The 17,819-nt window shown below is 37.2% G+C and overlaps 1 protein-coding gene across 6 annotated transcripts in view; it reads left to right on the top strand.

The window, feature by feature from the left end:
• The window catches only part of LOC131060616 (uncharacterized), a 91,213-nt gene that overhangs the window by 18,710 nt on the left and 54,684 nt on the right, over positions 1 to 17,819 (top strand). The window lies entirely within an intron of this gene.

Raw genomic sequence — 17,819 nt, 5'->3', positions numbered from 1 at the left:
GGTGCCTTAACTTTAGAAATATGAATTACAACTTTGGTAACTAAATCGGATTCTTATTTATCCTTGCTGCTGTTTTGTAAATTTCTATCGTACACTATAGAAGGATACTTTGTCAAAGAGGAGCTGAAACCAATTAAATATACATTTTGTTAACTTTTTACCCCAGGTGCTTCATATTTTATGACTGCTGTATCCATTCCAATCTGCTGAACTGTTGAAGGCATTTAATTAATTTACACTGCGGCTATCTAGGGCACAAACTCTGACAAATACTAACATAGCATTTTGTTATTGGCATATTTTATAATATTTCTCTACCATTGATATTTTAATAGTAGCTATAATAACTTACTATTCCAAATGAAGAGTAATTGCAGCCTTGGACGGCTTTGATAAAATTTGAAAGAAAGACAGTTTATTTTTATTGTTACCAATAAATACATGATATAAAGGTGATCGCAGCATATTGAGGTTAGTAGCTGCCGTACAATGTCAAGTTGGGGTTAAGTCTGCTGAATCCTTATCTATCAAGATATATATTTTGCTGCAAATAAAAATGTGAGATATATTCCAGAAAATTATAAAATATCAGAAAGGTTTCAAGGGATATATGTATTCAAGTGCAACTTTTCATATTCTCCTTAGCATTACCAATTGTGTGGGCACCATAATTAAGTCTGCAGTTCATTAAATATTTAAGGGTTTAAATAAGTCAAAGATTTAATGGTGGACCTAACACTTGTCTCATGATATTCCAAAGTGTCAAAGAGATTTTCAGTGACTTTGTGGCAGATTTATTTCAAAATCTAGTTACTCAAAGACATACAGTCAATCCCAATAGAGCTGTATAATCAGTGATTTTATTTTTGTGTTGATCATTATATATAAATCAAATAATATAAAATACTCAATCTGGCATATTACATATCATCAATCAGAGCATACCATTTGGCTATGAGCCATGTGCAGCTGCTAAAGCTTCTCTAAATTGAGGATAGGAACCCCAAATTTGGAGCAGGAAATTCAAAAATCTAAGTCTGAACTGTAAATAGGAAAACAAACTGAAACTCTTGAACGATAAGGAAATTTTGAAATATCTACAATGAGCCCTATTTTGAAAGTTGTAATCTGAAGTGAGAATGAAACATGAACATCTGAATTAATTTATACAAACCGAGATCTGAAATTAAGGTTGAACTGGAAAGAGAAATTAGATATCACAAAGTCTTTCATAAATTCCAAAATTTGGAAATAGGATTGTAGTGGAAATTGGGAAAATACAAGAACCTAAATGTGGAATTGCTGAAAGAAAAATCTGATGCTGAATTTCTTTTTTGAAAACTTCAAAGAGATTGACTATAATATTGCTAGAAAACATGTCTCACATGACAAACATATTAGAATAATTCATTCTTTTAATCCTAAGTTACCGGTTCGGGTTCGGGCACCGGTTCGAGTTCGAAGAACCCGGTACGCCAGTACGGCAAAATTTTGAAAAGGGGTTTGGGTTGGTTTGGGTTCGTTAGTACAAAAACATTTAAATTTTTTTTTTATATATATATATATTTTGATATTTGTGAAGCCTATAAGCATGGATTAAAATTTGCATGTCACATAGCATCATATAAACAACAAAACAAACATAAACTTGTAATCATAGCATCATGATCATACCATAATTGATAATAGCATCATATACATCAAGTTTAATAACAAAATGACAAAATATTCAAGTATCATTGTTTCAACTTTCAACAATATAAACTTAAAGTTTAATCATCAAATGGATCATCTAATTCATCCTCCTCCTCCTCCTCATTGACATTGACATTAGATGAGCCAATGCCACTTGCACTTGCACTATAAGTTGGCTCAATTTCCGAGTCATCAAGTGTCAATGCAAGAAGCTGAGAAGCAAGAGCATCCAAATCAGTATGCTTTGGCTCTATATCCCACATCTTTGTTTCCCCTTGTGTGTAGTCATGTTGTTTGTGTGAAAGAAGATGTAGGTTGGAATGCACATATACTAAATTCTCCGCTCTTTTTGATAGCAGTCTATTGCGCTTTACTGAGTGGATGAAAGAGTATGTGCTCCAATTTCTTTCTGAAGCAGATGAACTAGCAACCTATGAAGACAAAGTAAACAATTAAAGTTATACATTAATAAAAATAAAATTACTAGCAACCTATGAAGACAAAGTAAACTATAAATACACTAAAACTTGTAAATTTAAAATTTTAATTAATTAAACAAACTTGTGATAAAACTTTTATAGCGAGGGGTTGTAGGTTTTGGAAGCATGTGCCATGGAAGTACCACCAGCTATGAGCATCCTTCTTGGATCTATGACGAAGTGCATCAACACTTAGACCATTCCCATTTGCGAATTCTATGAACTCATTTGTAACAACATCTCGCAAATCATCATTGGGATATAGTCTAAGAAATGTTGCCTTGTACCCATCATATACTTCTAGATCTCTCCATGGTGGAATCCTTCCTGGTTTATCAAGAAACTGATTGCTATAGTACTTAGGTGTCAAGGCATAGGCAAGAAGGTGCAAAGGAGTGGTCATCTTATTCCACCTCTCTACAATAATTACTTCCAGTTCTTTGAAGAATTTCTCCTGAGGATCATTCTCTTTTTCATTTATAGTGACCTTTATTTTTTCAAGCATTGAGTCAATGCCATCATAAATCTCACCTACGCAAGGCCTATCCATGTCTGTATAGCGAATCATGCTCATGATGGGCTCAGTGATACTTAGGAGATATGTAACAAGATCTCACCATTTCTCATTCAATATTCTATCCCTAATTTTTTCTGCCCTCTTAGTGCTACTTTGCTTCCATACAGTCCAATTGGTGTTGATCACCATATTGCATAGTGCCACTCTAACTTTCACAAGTCGTCTTAAGACAATTGTGTTTGATGCAAAACGGGTCTCAGCAACCTATAACACAAATTAATGCCAAATGATTAAAAAATAAAGCCAAACTTTAAAGAAGAATACACAATATAGCTTACACAATGATATTATGAACATTGAAAATTAAAAAAAATCAGAAAATGTAAAATTAAATTACTATTTCACTTACCTTCAATAGCTCCAAATTCGAATAGGTTCTAAAAATCCCTTGAGACATGTGGTGGTTTGTGATGAACATCTGGATGTCCTCAACCTCTGCATACACATCTCTGATCCATTTTATTTTTTGCCCAATCCTTTGGAGCATAAGATTGAGTGAATGTACCGCACAAGGTGTCCAAAAGATGTGATCATAGCATTGCTCAACCAACAAACCAGCAGCTCTACAATTTTTTGCATTGTCCGTTATGACTTGGACAACATTGCGGGGTCCCACAGACTGAATGGCAGAGATGAGAATTTCTGCAATAAATTGGCCATCTTTTATTTGGGCCTCACAATCCACAGCTCTCAAAAACATTGCCCCTTTAGGGGACACCGCTATGACATTGATCAAGGGACGGTTTTTAGCATCTTTCCACCCATCTGAAACAATTGTTACACCTATCCCAACCCATGAATCCCTAATGGGTTTCAATGCATCTTCAACCCTCTTCACCTCTTTCTCCAATAATGTTCCACATACCTTCTCATAACCGGGGCCCTTATACCCTCTTGGAACCTCATTAACACTTTTTATCATTTGCTTCCAATATGAGGAGCGAACAACAATGAATGACAACCCATTTGCATAAATGCACCTTACTATATCTTGGTTAGCATTGTCTTTACTCTCATTTTGGAATGCGGTTTCTAAAGGCCCCTTTGTTCTTTTACGTGTCAAGGGTGGTTCACTTTGAGGTTCATTTGTGGCAAAGAAGGGGTGGTCTTCTACTACAATACTGGGATTAGAAGGGCCTTGCATTCCCTTTTTTTTCTTTGATGCGGTTTGGTTCAATCTACGGGCTTCCCTCTCTTCTACTGCCTCATGCTCCCTAATATATTTCATCATTGTCTCATTTGGTATAGGTTTACCATTTTTTCCAGGGCATTTTTTGATGCCTCTTCCTTTTATTCCACACAAATGGCCTACCACCCGATAATATGAACTATTACGTTCAATATCACATCCATGGCATTTCCAACGGAATCCCCCACCTCCCGGAAGTTGTTTTATAATGTCCACATATTTCCATAAGGGAGAATTTGAATCATTTCTTTGTTTTGCAATTATTTGTTCATTGCCAATGGAGGAAGATGTAGATGTCATTCTAGTTCCTATGGCAAGAAATAATATAAACATATTAAAAAACAAAAACTAAATAATGAAAAAAAATTCAAGTTTCATGTTTGACCATTTGTGAAACAAAAATAGTTGGAAAAAAATGTTTAAAAACCTACCTCTTGCAGCCAATGGAAGCTTGAAAATGTATGGAAATGATGCTGCAACACTTTTTGAAGCTTTAAAAATCAATCTTCAACTCCTCTTTGATCTTGGAAGCCAAATTTTGTTCACCCTTTCTTCAACCTGCTCTCATAAAACTTTTGTTTGCAACACAAATGAGGTGAAATGAGTCAATAAAATGTTTTAGAAGTCAATTTTAGGTTATAACTTTCACTTTTCACAAGGCGGAATTGAAAAAAAAATTAAATTTGCGTTATTTTTTGACTTTACGGGCCACTCAACTGCCCGAATTCTACTGGGTCCGCCCGGGTTCGACCAGGGTCGAATCCACTTTGGGTTTTTCGAAGTAATTTGTGAAGTTCACATGGGATTTTGTGATTCGCGAAGTTTTTAGGGTTTGACGATTTTCTCCTCAAAAATCGTGCTTTGTTGCTGTCAATTTTGGGTTGCACCTGGAGTTGCCGGGGCGAACATCTGCAGTCGTGGTATCTTGTTGTCTGTTTTGGAGTTGCTGGAGCAAACTGTGCTCAGTACTCTTTTGCAAAAGTTTTTGCGGTTTTTGCTAAAATCGTGTTTGTTTCTCTTTGGAGGGTTTGCCGGTTTTTCCTCAAAATTATGGTTTTAGGCTCAGTTATTCGCGTGTGAGGGTTACATTAGTTGAATGAAATCAGCTATTCTTGGTCATTAACACTTTTCAGATCTTGGGAGGGTCTTCGCAGTAGCAAAGTGTCCTTGCGTTTGTGATCAAAAGCCTTGCAGTGTCTTCTGTCGGGTACTTAGTTGATATAATGGCCATTAAGGGAGGGTATTAGAATAATTCATTTTTTTAATTAGTTACCTTTTTAGTTGTTCTATTAATGGTCATTTAGTTCATTTAGTCTTTTAAGTGCAATTATTGCTTCTTTTATAAGAACGCATAATTTGCTTTTTAGATTTTAGCTTTTTAACTTTATTTAGCGTTTTAAGCTTTTTAGCTTCGAATGATTCTTTAGTTTAATAGTTCGTTCTTTATAAAACACCATCTTGTAATTCCTTTATATACTTTGTATATTCTTAATTAATTCATTCAATATCATTCAATTATTTTTCAAGGCAAAAGGAGAAAGCTTCCTTAAGAAGGTATAGATGTCAACTTGGGGTCAAATCAAGAACATACAGTAACAGTCTTGTCCAAAACATTGCCTCAGATCTTTGCCCAAAGATTTACTTTCCCAAAGCATGTACCACATAAGATTCCGTTTAATAAAAATTTCCTACTTCAGGTCTTTTACTTTTTGCAAGTGTGGTAATTTGATATTAATATGCACCCGAGTAACATAAATAGAGAATATTAAATGAACATAAAACAACTCCTAGTGGTATTATAAGATTCACACAGATAAATCCTAGTGGATTCTACTAATTTTAGTGGACTAATTTTTTGATATCAAAACAATCTGTGCATTTTTGCTTGCTTTGAAACAGTTTGAACTTTGAACCTTGAGGCTTGGATTCCAAGATTATGATCAACATAAATGAGAGGAAATGTGATATTGAATAGGATCTGTATTTTGTTAAAAAGGCTCTGTTTAGTATGACACTATTTTCCTTCCTCCTATTGCAAGTCTCTTTATTTCCATGTTTCCGTTATTATATCTACCATTTTTCTGGGAAATCTCAGGCAATTTTATTGTTATATCCTTGAACCAATGTCACTTTCTGCTTGGAATTGTTTGGGATGTGATGCAGAGGAAGAAATTCTAATATGTCAAATACACAACTTTAGAGTTTCTCACCAACTCCAGCATTGGTGCAAACTAGGTGCTCTTCCCTAGACCACTACCATTGGCCTAACTTGGAATCCTTGAACATATTGGCTTTGTAAATCTCAAATGACATGGATACATTTGTTGTGAGGCACAAATGATTATAAAGAACTCCTTTTTGGTGACATTCTACAATGCAACTATTCATTGGTATGACACTTCTTGTTTTGTTCATTCTAGGAAGACAACTTTCAATGGGCCAAGGCCATACAAGCACAAATTATTTCAAACACTCAAACAATGACTTGGACAACCCTTCACATTCTCCTTTGGGTGGATTTCATGTGCATTCAATGCTTCCAATGATCAGAACGAAAACAAAACATTATAACATCAAACCTTCATTGAACTAGATGTTCAAACTGCCATACTGTAATCTGAAAATAACAATCATTAATAACTTTCACAAAACAAATAATTAAGCCAATTGCTTTGGTGAGATTGAAGATAACATATATACAAACCTTTCCCTCAATTTTTATCAAGATCCAACGGTGGAAAAGGAAGTTATGGATTTTTTTGTCTTGTTGGAAACCCTAGCTTCATCCCAGACCTGCTCTCACCAAAAATGGCATAACTAATGAAAAAATTAATGAAATTTGATCAAACCAAAAGCATATGAAAGTAGACTCATGTATCCATCCTTTCCCATTTGTTTCAGACCAATATTAGTCCGTACAATTCTATACCATTCATTTTTGCAAACTGTTAACACAGAAAAATACAATCTTTCAACCTGTCTATACAAAAAATGCAATATCTTTCAAAATACTGGATGAAATTTGATGAGACCAAGGGCAATGGAAAGTAGAGATCACATGGCTTTTAAGTCCAATAGGTCTCAGGTCATTAAATTGACTGTACAAACCGTACCAAATGAAATAGCAGCAATATTGCAGGAAAACACAAGGAAAATTGCTCCAAATTGACTCCCATCGTCATTCCAAAGTTCATCAACCCCTGGGGTTGTGGTTACAAGACATATTTATGCCATAACAATTAGTTTCTCATCCCCAACCAACCTACAACTACCCTTTAACAACATATTAAAAGGTTGCATTACAACTTTGAAAAATTGTCATTACAACTTTGACAATATTTGAATAACTTTTACATCTTTTACCCTATTGGCCTAAAACTTCACAAAATGATCCCATATGATCTCTAATGGTCCAAAATGACCTTATTTACATAAAACAACACAAAATAAGACAAAAAACCAAATTTGAGCATTTTGAGCATGAGGATGCTCTTGCAACAAGATGGAAAAGTATTTTGGAAATATTAACAATATTGGTTAGAACATCGTTTATTACATACATGGGGTAAGGTTTGATACGATAGAACTGAAATGGATGGGTTAACAAATTATTCTGCCAAGTCAAGAAACACTTTCCAACACCTTATATCTTTCAATGCATCACTAAATTTTGTGATGAAAAGCAATCTTAGAGCAACATGGACAAATAAATTCTTGTTTATAAAGCCTGTCTTTTGGATATCTACTCTTATGAGCTTGATAATGGGGTGAAAAATCATTGAACTTGCATATCAGAGCAAATCAGAAAAGGCATTGACATCTCTCTTAATTGAAGCAAAAATTGCCTTCAAATATGGGATATCTACAGTTTCTCTATGTGATGACATTGTGATAGGGTTAATGCTTGAGCCTCAAAAATGGCTTCCAAGCTTCTCTATCACTTTCTTGTAAATCTGACTGCAGCATACTACTACACAAAAGCTTATAAGTTCAAACACTTGTTCAAGCTGTGAAACGGGAAGGGAGCCTTTTCAAAGGAAGCAAAATGTGGAATAGCGCTTCCAAATGCTAAATCTAATAGGACTGTGAGATTTTGCCAAGATCAAGGGCACAATGAAAAGTATTAAAATAGAGACAAAAGAATGACAAGAACAAATTGTATTCTCATCAATATGAAAATGATCAACTGGATTCAATCGATGTTTCATACAATGAATATGAGCCTGCTTATATAGGCAAGGCTATATGGATATGTGAGCACACAAACATGACATGTGGCTCAATAAGAAATAAGGGTAGATAGGAAATAGGTGTGGGTAGGTAGGAGAAACAATATAATATTTCACATGAGGTGGATCACCCACTGAATGTGGAGTGTAACAACAAGATCACACCATAAAAGGTGGAAATTCTTCTACACACACTATCCCAATGTGGCACAAACACCCAAGTGTCTCATACCCAAACTACTATGAAATGCATGTACCTAAGTGTTGTCCTCATTTTTGTTTCCAAAAATGAAGGACCACTATGGTGAAATTTTTATGAAAAAATGAAAATTTTTACTCTATGGCACGCTTCCCGAGGCAAAATTTTGACTAATCCTTGGACTGGCTTAATCCTCAGTCCATTCTCGAACTACATTTCAAATTTCGTCCAATTCTGGGTTCGTTTGCTATGCCTTTCCTTCAATTTTGGGTTTTAAAACCCAGACTGTAGGTGGAGAATTTTCTTCAAACTGCAAGTTTTAATGATATTCATTGTTTTGGTCTTTGTAGGGGAATTTTTGACCAATTACATGTGCACTTTTATTTTAAATATGTCACTTGTAAATTATTTTAAGTTTCCCCTTTGATGTTTTTATCTTTTTATTGTTTTTTGGTCATTTTTAGTTAAAATAGGGATTTTTTGGCTCAACTGCAAGTAAACTTGCAGTTTGGTCAAAAAACCCTTACTTTAATGGTTTTTACATGTAATAGGGATTTTAAATCCCCATTACATATGTGCAAGTGTTTCTAACTTGTTGTAGGGATTTTATTTCCCTTTTACAAGTATTTTTAAACTTGCAGTTTGTCTTAAAAAACTCGATTTTGGCTTGCAAATGCATTTTTGATAATTTTTAAACTTGCAGTTTGCTCTAAAAAACCCGATTTTGGCTTGGTAAGTGAAAAAGTGAATTTTTAAACTTGCCATTTGTCTTAAAAAACCCGATTTTGGCATGTAAGTGGAAAAAGTGAAAATAAAACTTGTTATTTTCTCTCTAAAACCGGATTTGCTTCATTTTGGGCAATTCGAACTTGTCATGTGTCATCTAAAACCCGATTTGCATGGAAAATGGATTTGTTGAAGATGTCAAAGCGATTTTTTTGGGGAGATTTGCTGGAGATGCAAGGCGTTTAGGGTTCTATCCTATTCTCATGCTTTCACAAACACATTTTTCGCCATTTAGAGTTTATTGTTGCTGGTTTTTGGTGCCAAATCAGCAAAACGTGGTTCTTTTAACCCACATTTTGGGCGTTTTTTACTCCATAAATTTGCACACTCCTAAATCGTTTTGCCCTTTCCTACTTAGGCGTGGAGGGTGAGAGGATTTTCGCACCATTTAATGATGTCGTTGGAGTTTATAATGGTGGCCACGTGATTCCCTTTGGCCACGTTTTCAACCTTTGGCATCATTGCTTCTTCTTCTACCTTAGGCGTTTTGCTCTAATAAACTTGGATGCACACTCTCATTGGCATTTTGGTCCTCCAAGTTTAAGATTGCTGCTATATTTGGGGCATTTTTACAAAAAACATGATAAGGGTTTGACATTCCGGATTGCTCCTTTTCACCGGTTTTGCTTCTTCATTTCAAGAATTGTTGCATTATTGGAGAAGCATTTTGCATTTTTAAGAAAGGTATGTTCTCTTTCCTTTCTTCCCTTCATTTTATTATTTTCTTGTTTTCTTTATTTTTCGTTATTAGTTGCATTTTTGGCATGTGATGTTCTTCCCCCAAAAATTTGGTTTTTGTGAAAGAAATCTTCCCCTTGATATGCAATTGTTGAATTGCATTGTTCTTCTCAAAATTCCCTCTTAACTTGTATTCGGGATTTTTAATCTCAATTACAAGTTCACTGGAAATTCTTGTTCTTCCCCTACGGTTAAGGAATTTAATCATTTTTGGTTAAAATTCCAAGATTGAAAAGTGTGAAATACCCCTCCCTTGCAAATTCGGGTTTTAAAAACCGGATTACATGTTGAAAAGTTCTTCCCATTTTCATGAAAATGACTTTCCCGGATATTCCCATTCTATCCATTCATGTTCCCCATATCCGTACTTTCCATTTCCATCATTTCCCGCAAGTCAAAATCTCATTTTTCGTCCATTTCTCCATTTTCGAATTTACAAGTGTACTTGTATTTGGGTTTTAAAACCCCGATTGCATGTATGTCCTTTCCAACTTGTATACTTGCGAAAATTCTCCCAAGATCCGAAATTGGTCAAAGTCAAGATTTTCCCATTTCTACATATCTCCCCTCTTCCTCTCACAAAACCGTGAAATTCAGAAATCAAAGTTTTACCCATTTGAAGAAGGAAGAATGATATTTGCAGCTGACTATGATGTTGCCTTAACTCTTTTAAGTCTTCATCACAGCATTCCAGGTTCACAATCAATGTCAGATTTGCCGGCATCTCCAGCTCCAAAGAAAATGAAATACAAATATGACAAATACCAGAATGAGGTTGCACCTTCCCAGGTTTCTTCTCCTTTGGATCGCATCAGGGACACGGAACTAGGGCACGTTGATATGGTAGAATTCATCAACAGGGTAGAAGATCCACAGGATAGCAACTTGCAGCGGCTGTTGGACAGCCATATCCATCGTGCATCTTCTTTCCCAGTGGCTGCCCTAGAACTTGAGTTTGTTCTTGCATGCACCCATCATTTTGACAAAGAGTCAAGAGTCATAAAAAATGATGATGGTGAAGCTATAATTCGTCTTGATGCGGATACAATCGAGAAGGTCTTCAAAATACCTCCTGCACCTGTTTATATGGAAATCACCAAAGAAAGTGCAGCAGAGTATTATGTGAAAAGGGAAAAAGATTGCAAGCGACACATCAATAGGTGGATCCAAGAGCCACGTCCTTCCTTTTCAAGATGGGCAAAGTTGTACCGTTGTGATTTCAAGTGGGAGATAGGAGACACCATCACTCTTCTCAGCAGGATGATGGGCCTTGAGCACTCCAATGTCTTTGAGCCATGGATGTATCAATTCATTATGTTCATACGGCAGTCGCATCACATTTCATGGGGTGAAATCATCAGCGATGCTTTGTGCGAACAACTTGCAGCAGTTCCTACCACTATGACCTTCTTCATGAATTCTTATTTGGTATATTTAGCAGCGTCACTTAGACACTTTCCAGGTCTTTCTACCAAGGGTGATCGCTTGCTTATACCAGTTTGGGAATATTATGACCAGTTGCCATTGAAACCCAGCAGACTACATTTCAGAAGAGTCCAAGATGCATTCTTCGGATATTTCATGTGTCAGTTTGACATGGATCTCAGGAACAAAAGAGTATCAGATGAGGCATGGGTCAAGGTGACTGAGTATGGGTGTTTGTTCCTGCAATTTCCCACCTTCACCTATATGAGGATTGGATGCTATGATGGTCAGCCATAACATGCTTCCAAGATACCCAACCGATAAGATAATTCTTATGGAGTTGGGAAGACAGATCATGGCTGTTCATACTTTTCAGTCTGCTAGACACAAGGTTGGAATGGGGATCTCTAGCACAAACCCATTGAAAATTGGTCGATACTCCCTTGTCACATCTGTGAAGGCTAAGGCCATGGAGGCTGAATTGCAGGAAATCAAGCTTAAGAGGTTCAAACCTAGAGCTGATTTTGATTATAGAGGTATGAAAGAGAAGATCAAGAAATCCTTTGCGAATGTTCATCGCATTGAAGACATCTGGGTAGATCTCCGCACGGAAGCCAAAGTTCTGAAGATGGATTACTGCAGGCTCACTGTTGAGCAAATTGTTGACTTGAACTTGGCGGATATCCCACAAGGGATGATTGATGACGGGCATATACTTGATCCAGAATACACTTCACGAAGGGTTGAGGAAGCTCCACTTCCTTTGATCCAATGGTCACACAAAGAGTGCGTCTCCATCTTTGACAGATTTCAGCCTATCTTGGCCAACACTAATGCATGGCTGAAAAGTAATGCTGTTAGACTTATCAAAATCAAGGTTGGTAAAGAAGATGATTCTACAGGGCCTCTTGGACGGAAGTCTGAGATTCAGATTGATAACAAGGAGGGTGCTTCATCTTCAGGCACAAGGATCAAGTCACGACGAGTTAGTCGTGCAGTAGTGCTTCCTCCTGAGGAGACGACTGCTCGTGGGAAGGAGAAATCACGGTTCCATGTTCGGGTGATCGATCTGGATAATCCAGAAGAGGGGCAGCAATCTGACGATGCGCCTAAGTCTCCAGTTTCAGACTCGCCTCACGAGGTCATTCCTCCAATTTCCATTGAGACGCCTCTTTCTCCTCCTGATTTGCTCGTAGATGAGTCTCCTCAGAATGCAGTTCCCATTTTAGCATACGAGCCTTCTCCTGATCGACAACGAGAAAGTGTGTTGAAAGTTCCTGAAGATAATTCCACTTGCATTCAGTTATCAGAAATTGATACTTCCACTTCTGGTTTTGAAGAATTCATGAGGCAATCTTCATGTCCATTGGTAACTGAGCAAACCGTGGTCGCTATTCAAACAGATATTCCTCCCAGGGTGACCACGGTAATTCAAACAGAAACTGCTTCTCCTTTGCCTACGGCTGCTATTGGAAGTGAATTGATGACTTTGCCTCCATGGCTTAGTTCTTTCACCCCGAAAAGGAAGAAGCAAGAGATCTCACCTGATGCCTTTGACTACCAGCAACTCAAACAGTCCAGATCCAAAGTTGCTAAGAAGGCCAAGACTATCTCTAGGGTAATTGTTGATAGTAACAAGATGAAAGTAGCTGAAATTGTGGAACCTATGGCAGATAAGCCACTTGATGAAATGTCAGCTGCTGATTATAAGGTTACAAGGGTAGAATTGGGCAAGCAAACACATGAGGTCATTAAACATGATGCTCAGTTTCCTGCTGCTTCACTGGTGCAAAGGTGTGACGATCTTCTTGCGAAGAAAGACAAGCTAGAAGAGGAAAACCGACAACTCATGGCAGCCATTCATAAAATCACAAAACCTGCTGCTGAAGGGAGTAACTCTATAGGTTCTTCTGGTTCCCAAGAATCGATTCGTGGAGTGGAAAGGGCTGCTCAGAAAGTACAAGCACTGGATTCCTGGGTTGATCAGCTTCATGATCAATGTATACAAGTGGTAAAAGACATTTTTCAAATAATGTCTAAGTTGGAAACCATTGAGGAGAAACTGGATCAGACTTCTAACACTTTCAAAAAGAATCTGGAAAGTGTTGAGAAAAGTCTGGCAATCTGGCGTACCATGCCCCAACAACAGCTGAGTATTTTGCAGGAGCACGCCATCATCTCTTCCAGGGTCATGGACTTGGAATTTGAGGAACTCATGGAAAACAAGACCCTTGTTCTTAAATCCCTCATTGAGATCAGTGATGCAAGGAGATTCCAGGATGAAGTCTATCGAGGTATTGTCTCACATTGTGAAAGGGCCTCTTGCAATATAGTAAGTCAGGATGGAGAGCTGATTCCAGAAGAAGAAGTTCTTGCTGATTTACAGATGAGGATTCATAATGAATGGAGGAGCGAACAATTCTCAGCAGCTTCAATTCAAGCATTGATGAAACACCAAGCCTTTTTGCATGAGATCCAGTCTATCCTGGATAAAGACAATTCCGCGCTCCTCCGCTGTCACGACACTATTGTGAAGACTATGGTTGTTGCTAAGAACACCCATGAACTGAATCCCGAGGAACTACAAGCGAGCATCCGGAAATTTCAAGGATTCGTGTCTTTACAAAATACAACTTAAGTGTTTTTCAACACTTAATTGGATTTTCCCTCTTTTTGTAATCTTTAGTTGTAATTTTGTTTTAACAAGTTACATGTAAAAGTATTTTTTGTAAAATGCAAGTTACACATTACTTGCACTTTTGTAATTACATGTAAGGCAACTACAAGTTGTGTCCGATTAGGACTGTAGTTGGAATAAGTCTTAGTTAGTTAGAGTAACTCTTAGTTAGTTAATGAAGTTTCAGTTATTTATTGAATGAGTCTTGGTGGTTGAGAGAATCTCTCAAAATTAGTTAGGATCCTCCCACCTTTTTCTCAAGGCTCCTCTTCTATAAATACTTGAGAGGTCCATTGTAATTATCATCTTTTTGAAAAGCAAGCAAAAACTCTGCCAAATTTACAACAAGAAGTCTTTGAGCTTATGTATGTGAGTTGAAGGTTTTGAAGAGTAATAAAGAAGGATTACTCAAGTTTTGAGTCTTTGAGCTACATGTTTGAGTTTGAATCTTTTATTTCTTCTATGCAAAGTATTTCTAAAGGAGCTTAGTCCAATCTGATTTGAAGTCTTTGAGCTGCAAGTAGAGAAGATTAATTAAAATAGGAAACTCTCTTGAAGGAGCAGCAAGTCTTTGAGCTTGCGTCCATTCTTGAGAAAAATTACTGTTTGATAAGAAATAGCAGCAAGTCTTTGAGCTTGCATTAGTTATTGTCTTTGTGTTAAAAGAATAGATTATTCTAGTCTTTGAGTTGTTATCTTTTATTCGTTGTAAAATTTAGTATAGCAAAGGGTAGATAGGACTTCCAATAGTCAAGTCTTTGAGCTTGATATTGTTGTCCCGTCCTGAAGGAAGTGACGGAAGTCTTTGCGTTTTCAGGAAACTTCATTTCCTTTCTCTCATTTCACTTGAAAGTAGTTACTGCTGTTCATTTTCAATCGCTATCCTTTTCTGTGAAGAGAAAAGGATATTGTCTTTCTTGAAGAAAGAAGGAAGACTGCTGTCCCATCCTGTTTTTATTTCAGTTTTAGTTAGATAGGGGGAGCCTTCCCTTAATTATGAGAGTTTTTACTCGTGTGCTGTGGTTGAAACCACAATTTTGTATATTTCCCCCAAGTGTACAAAATTTTCAACCAACACTAAGTAAACTTAAGTAAGGTGTAATAATATCCAAGATGAATAATTATTTACACCAACACCCCCCCTTAAGTGCAACTTAGGGGAATGCACTTAAGTCTACAATGCAACTAAGAAATGCAAGATGGGTCCCGACTACGAGGCCATGTTAGGTACCTATGTACAAATGCAAATGCATGAAAACCAATGCAAGGAAATCTCTCACAAAGCAGGGAAAGAGAGAAAAACCCAATGGGAAAAAACCCTCCCCCAAAAGAGAGATGAAAACTAGATACAAAGAACTCTCATAGAAGTATGTGAAGGACAAAACCTCATGAGGAAAAAGTCCCCCCCATATGAGAGAAGAAGAAGAGATACTAGGAAGCCCCCCCTCAATCTAGAATCTGCACCAATGATAGAAGCTCGAAGATGAATGAAGAAATTGCTCGATGAACGTCGAACAACATTCCTCCCCTTAGGAAGAAACAAAACCAAAGGTGTATCCATGAAGTCTCCCCAACCATGAAGGGAAGATGAAGCAAAAATACTCATGACGAAAGGAATCTCTGAAAACTGCTCAAGTGTCCCCATGTCGATGCTGAAAGGTACCCCCTCCAAAGGTGGTAAAATGTGCCACACTGCTGAAAAAGGCACTCCAAGATCTAGTGGAGATGAATGTAGAACAATATCCAAAGACTCATATGTCTCCTCAAAAGATAAAGAGACCTCGTCCAAGTGTTGTACAAAAGTATCCACAATCATGTCAACCTCTAAAGATTGATCATGTAGAGAATGCACAAGAGGATCAGAGTGATCCCTCACAACAATCAAAGAAGGATCATCTTCATCAAAGAGAAGATGAATGTCATGAATGGTGTCTCCCAAATCTGCAATGTAGGAGTCCACAAACAAACCTGCAATGTCTGTCAAGTAGGCATCCCAATCAACTGAAGCTGGAAGACATAAAATATCCTGCTGCACTGAATCATAAGAAGGCAAAACTATCGCACTAGTTGCATCATCAGGTGCAATAGGTGGTGTGATATCAATAGAAGGAGATGAAATGCAAGGCTCAAGAACGGGGTCACATGTGAGAATCCCCAAGTTCAAATGCCCAAAGTTCTCCTCAAAATCTGAATCATCAACATAGGAAGAACCAACCTTATCAATAGGACCAAAATCTGAAAAAGAGTACAACCGAGATGCATAATCAACCACCCCAGTCGCAATGATAGCTCCACTCTTCAAGTCTCTAATGATAACTGAATCAGGTGTGAACTCCATAGTTTTCCTAGTTGCCCCATGTGTGATTTGATAGATGGAAAGAAGATTATTTGTCAAGTGGGGTACACAAAACACATCATTGAAGGAGTTATCCCCAATGGCAATAGATCCTTTCCCAATCACATTCATGTATGTATGATTGCCCATCAAAATCTGCGGCATGTGGCAAGGCTCAAATGTAGAAAACATAGACTGTGAAGATGCCATATGATGAGAAGCCCCTGAATCTAGAAGCCATCTCCCTAAATCATGACTTGTAGTAGCACAAAGAGCTTGTCCCTTTCCTTTATCTGTCCCAAAAGAGTGATCCTTTCCTTTATCCTTGGAAGAAGAAGCCGATGTAGACATTCTAGAAGGTAGGTTGATTTTGTTCTTCTCAAGAAGATTCTTCAACTTATCAATATCCTTCTTATAACAATGATGTTCATCATGTCCTGACTTCTTGCAATATCCACAAAAAAGATTGTCCTTATATGATTTCCTCTTAGGTGAGAATGGTGAATCACCTTGTTGTGGAGAGGAAGATTGTGCTCCATCATGTTGTGGTTTAGACTTAGGTTGCTTTTGATTCTTTCATTTTCCTTGATTACTTTGATTCCCTTTGTTAGCCACCAAAGCTTGTGACTTTGAAGATTTGAGAATCCCCATCGTGGTCAACTTAGATTGCTCAAGTATCAACATCTCCGTGAATGAATCAAATGAGGGAGAAGTGTATGAGGAACCTTGAGCTAACCTATGGGTGTGAAAGCTAGATACAAAGGTTGCATACTCTGAAGGAAGCTTGTCCAACAAGTTATAAACCAATTGAGCATCCTTTTTGTCAATTCCACAATCCTTTAGCTTTGCTCTTAACTCAGTTGCTTTTGTGACATAATCTTGGATTGTATAAAAATCCTTGGGATCCAAAGTTGTGAGTTCACTATCAAGCTTGTAGCCCTTAATCTCATCAACTTGACCATACAATTTCTTAAAAATATCCCAAGCCTCTTTAATTGTTGTACACTTATCAATGTGAAAAATGAGGTCATCTGATACATACTTTCTAAGAGTTCTAAGTGCCATAGCATTCTTAGTAAGCCATTCAATTTGAGCATTAGGATCAGCCTTAGGATTAGGTGGTGCTGCTATTGTTCCATCTATGTAATGCGTGAGACCTTTTTCCATTAATTTGCTCCAAACTTTAATTTTCCATGATGCATAATTATGTGGAGTTAAAGGTGGAAATTTATGAGGACTCATTGCAACAAAAATGAAAGAGCACAAGGAAAGAGAGGCACAATCACACAAGACACCCCCCCAAATTCACTCAATCAAAGAACCCCCCCAAAAGTGTTGATTTGACAGTTTATACTTAGTGCATGTACAATGAGCCACTTGCAAAAAATGGCAAAGTGGACTTCTGATTTCAATTTTACAACTGCCTCAATAAGGCCAAAAGAGACTCAAACTAATAATGCAAGAGATCTAAACTAAGATCCAAGCAATTT

Source organism: Cryptomeria japonica, chromosome 2 (genome assembly GCF_030272615.1).
Source record: "Cryptomeria japonica chromosome 2, Sugi_1.0, whole genome shotgun sequence".
Classification (NCBI taxonomy): Eukaryota; Viridiplantae; Streptophyta; class Pinopsida; order Cupressales; family Cupressaceae; genus Cryptomeria; species Cryptomeria japonica.
Note: the sequence above shows the minus strand (reverse complement) of the source record. Positions and strands in the feature narration are given on the sequence as shown.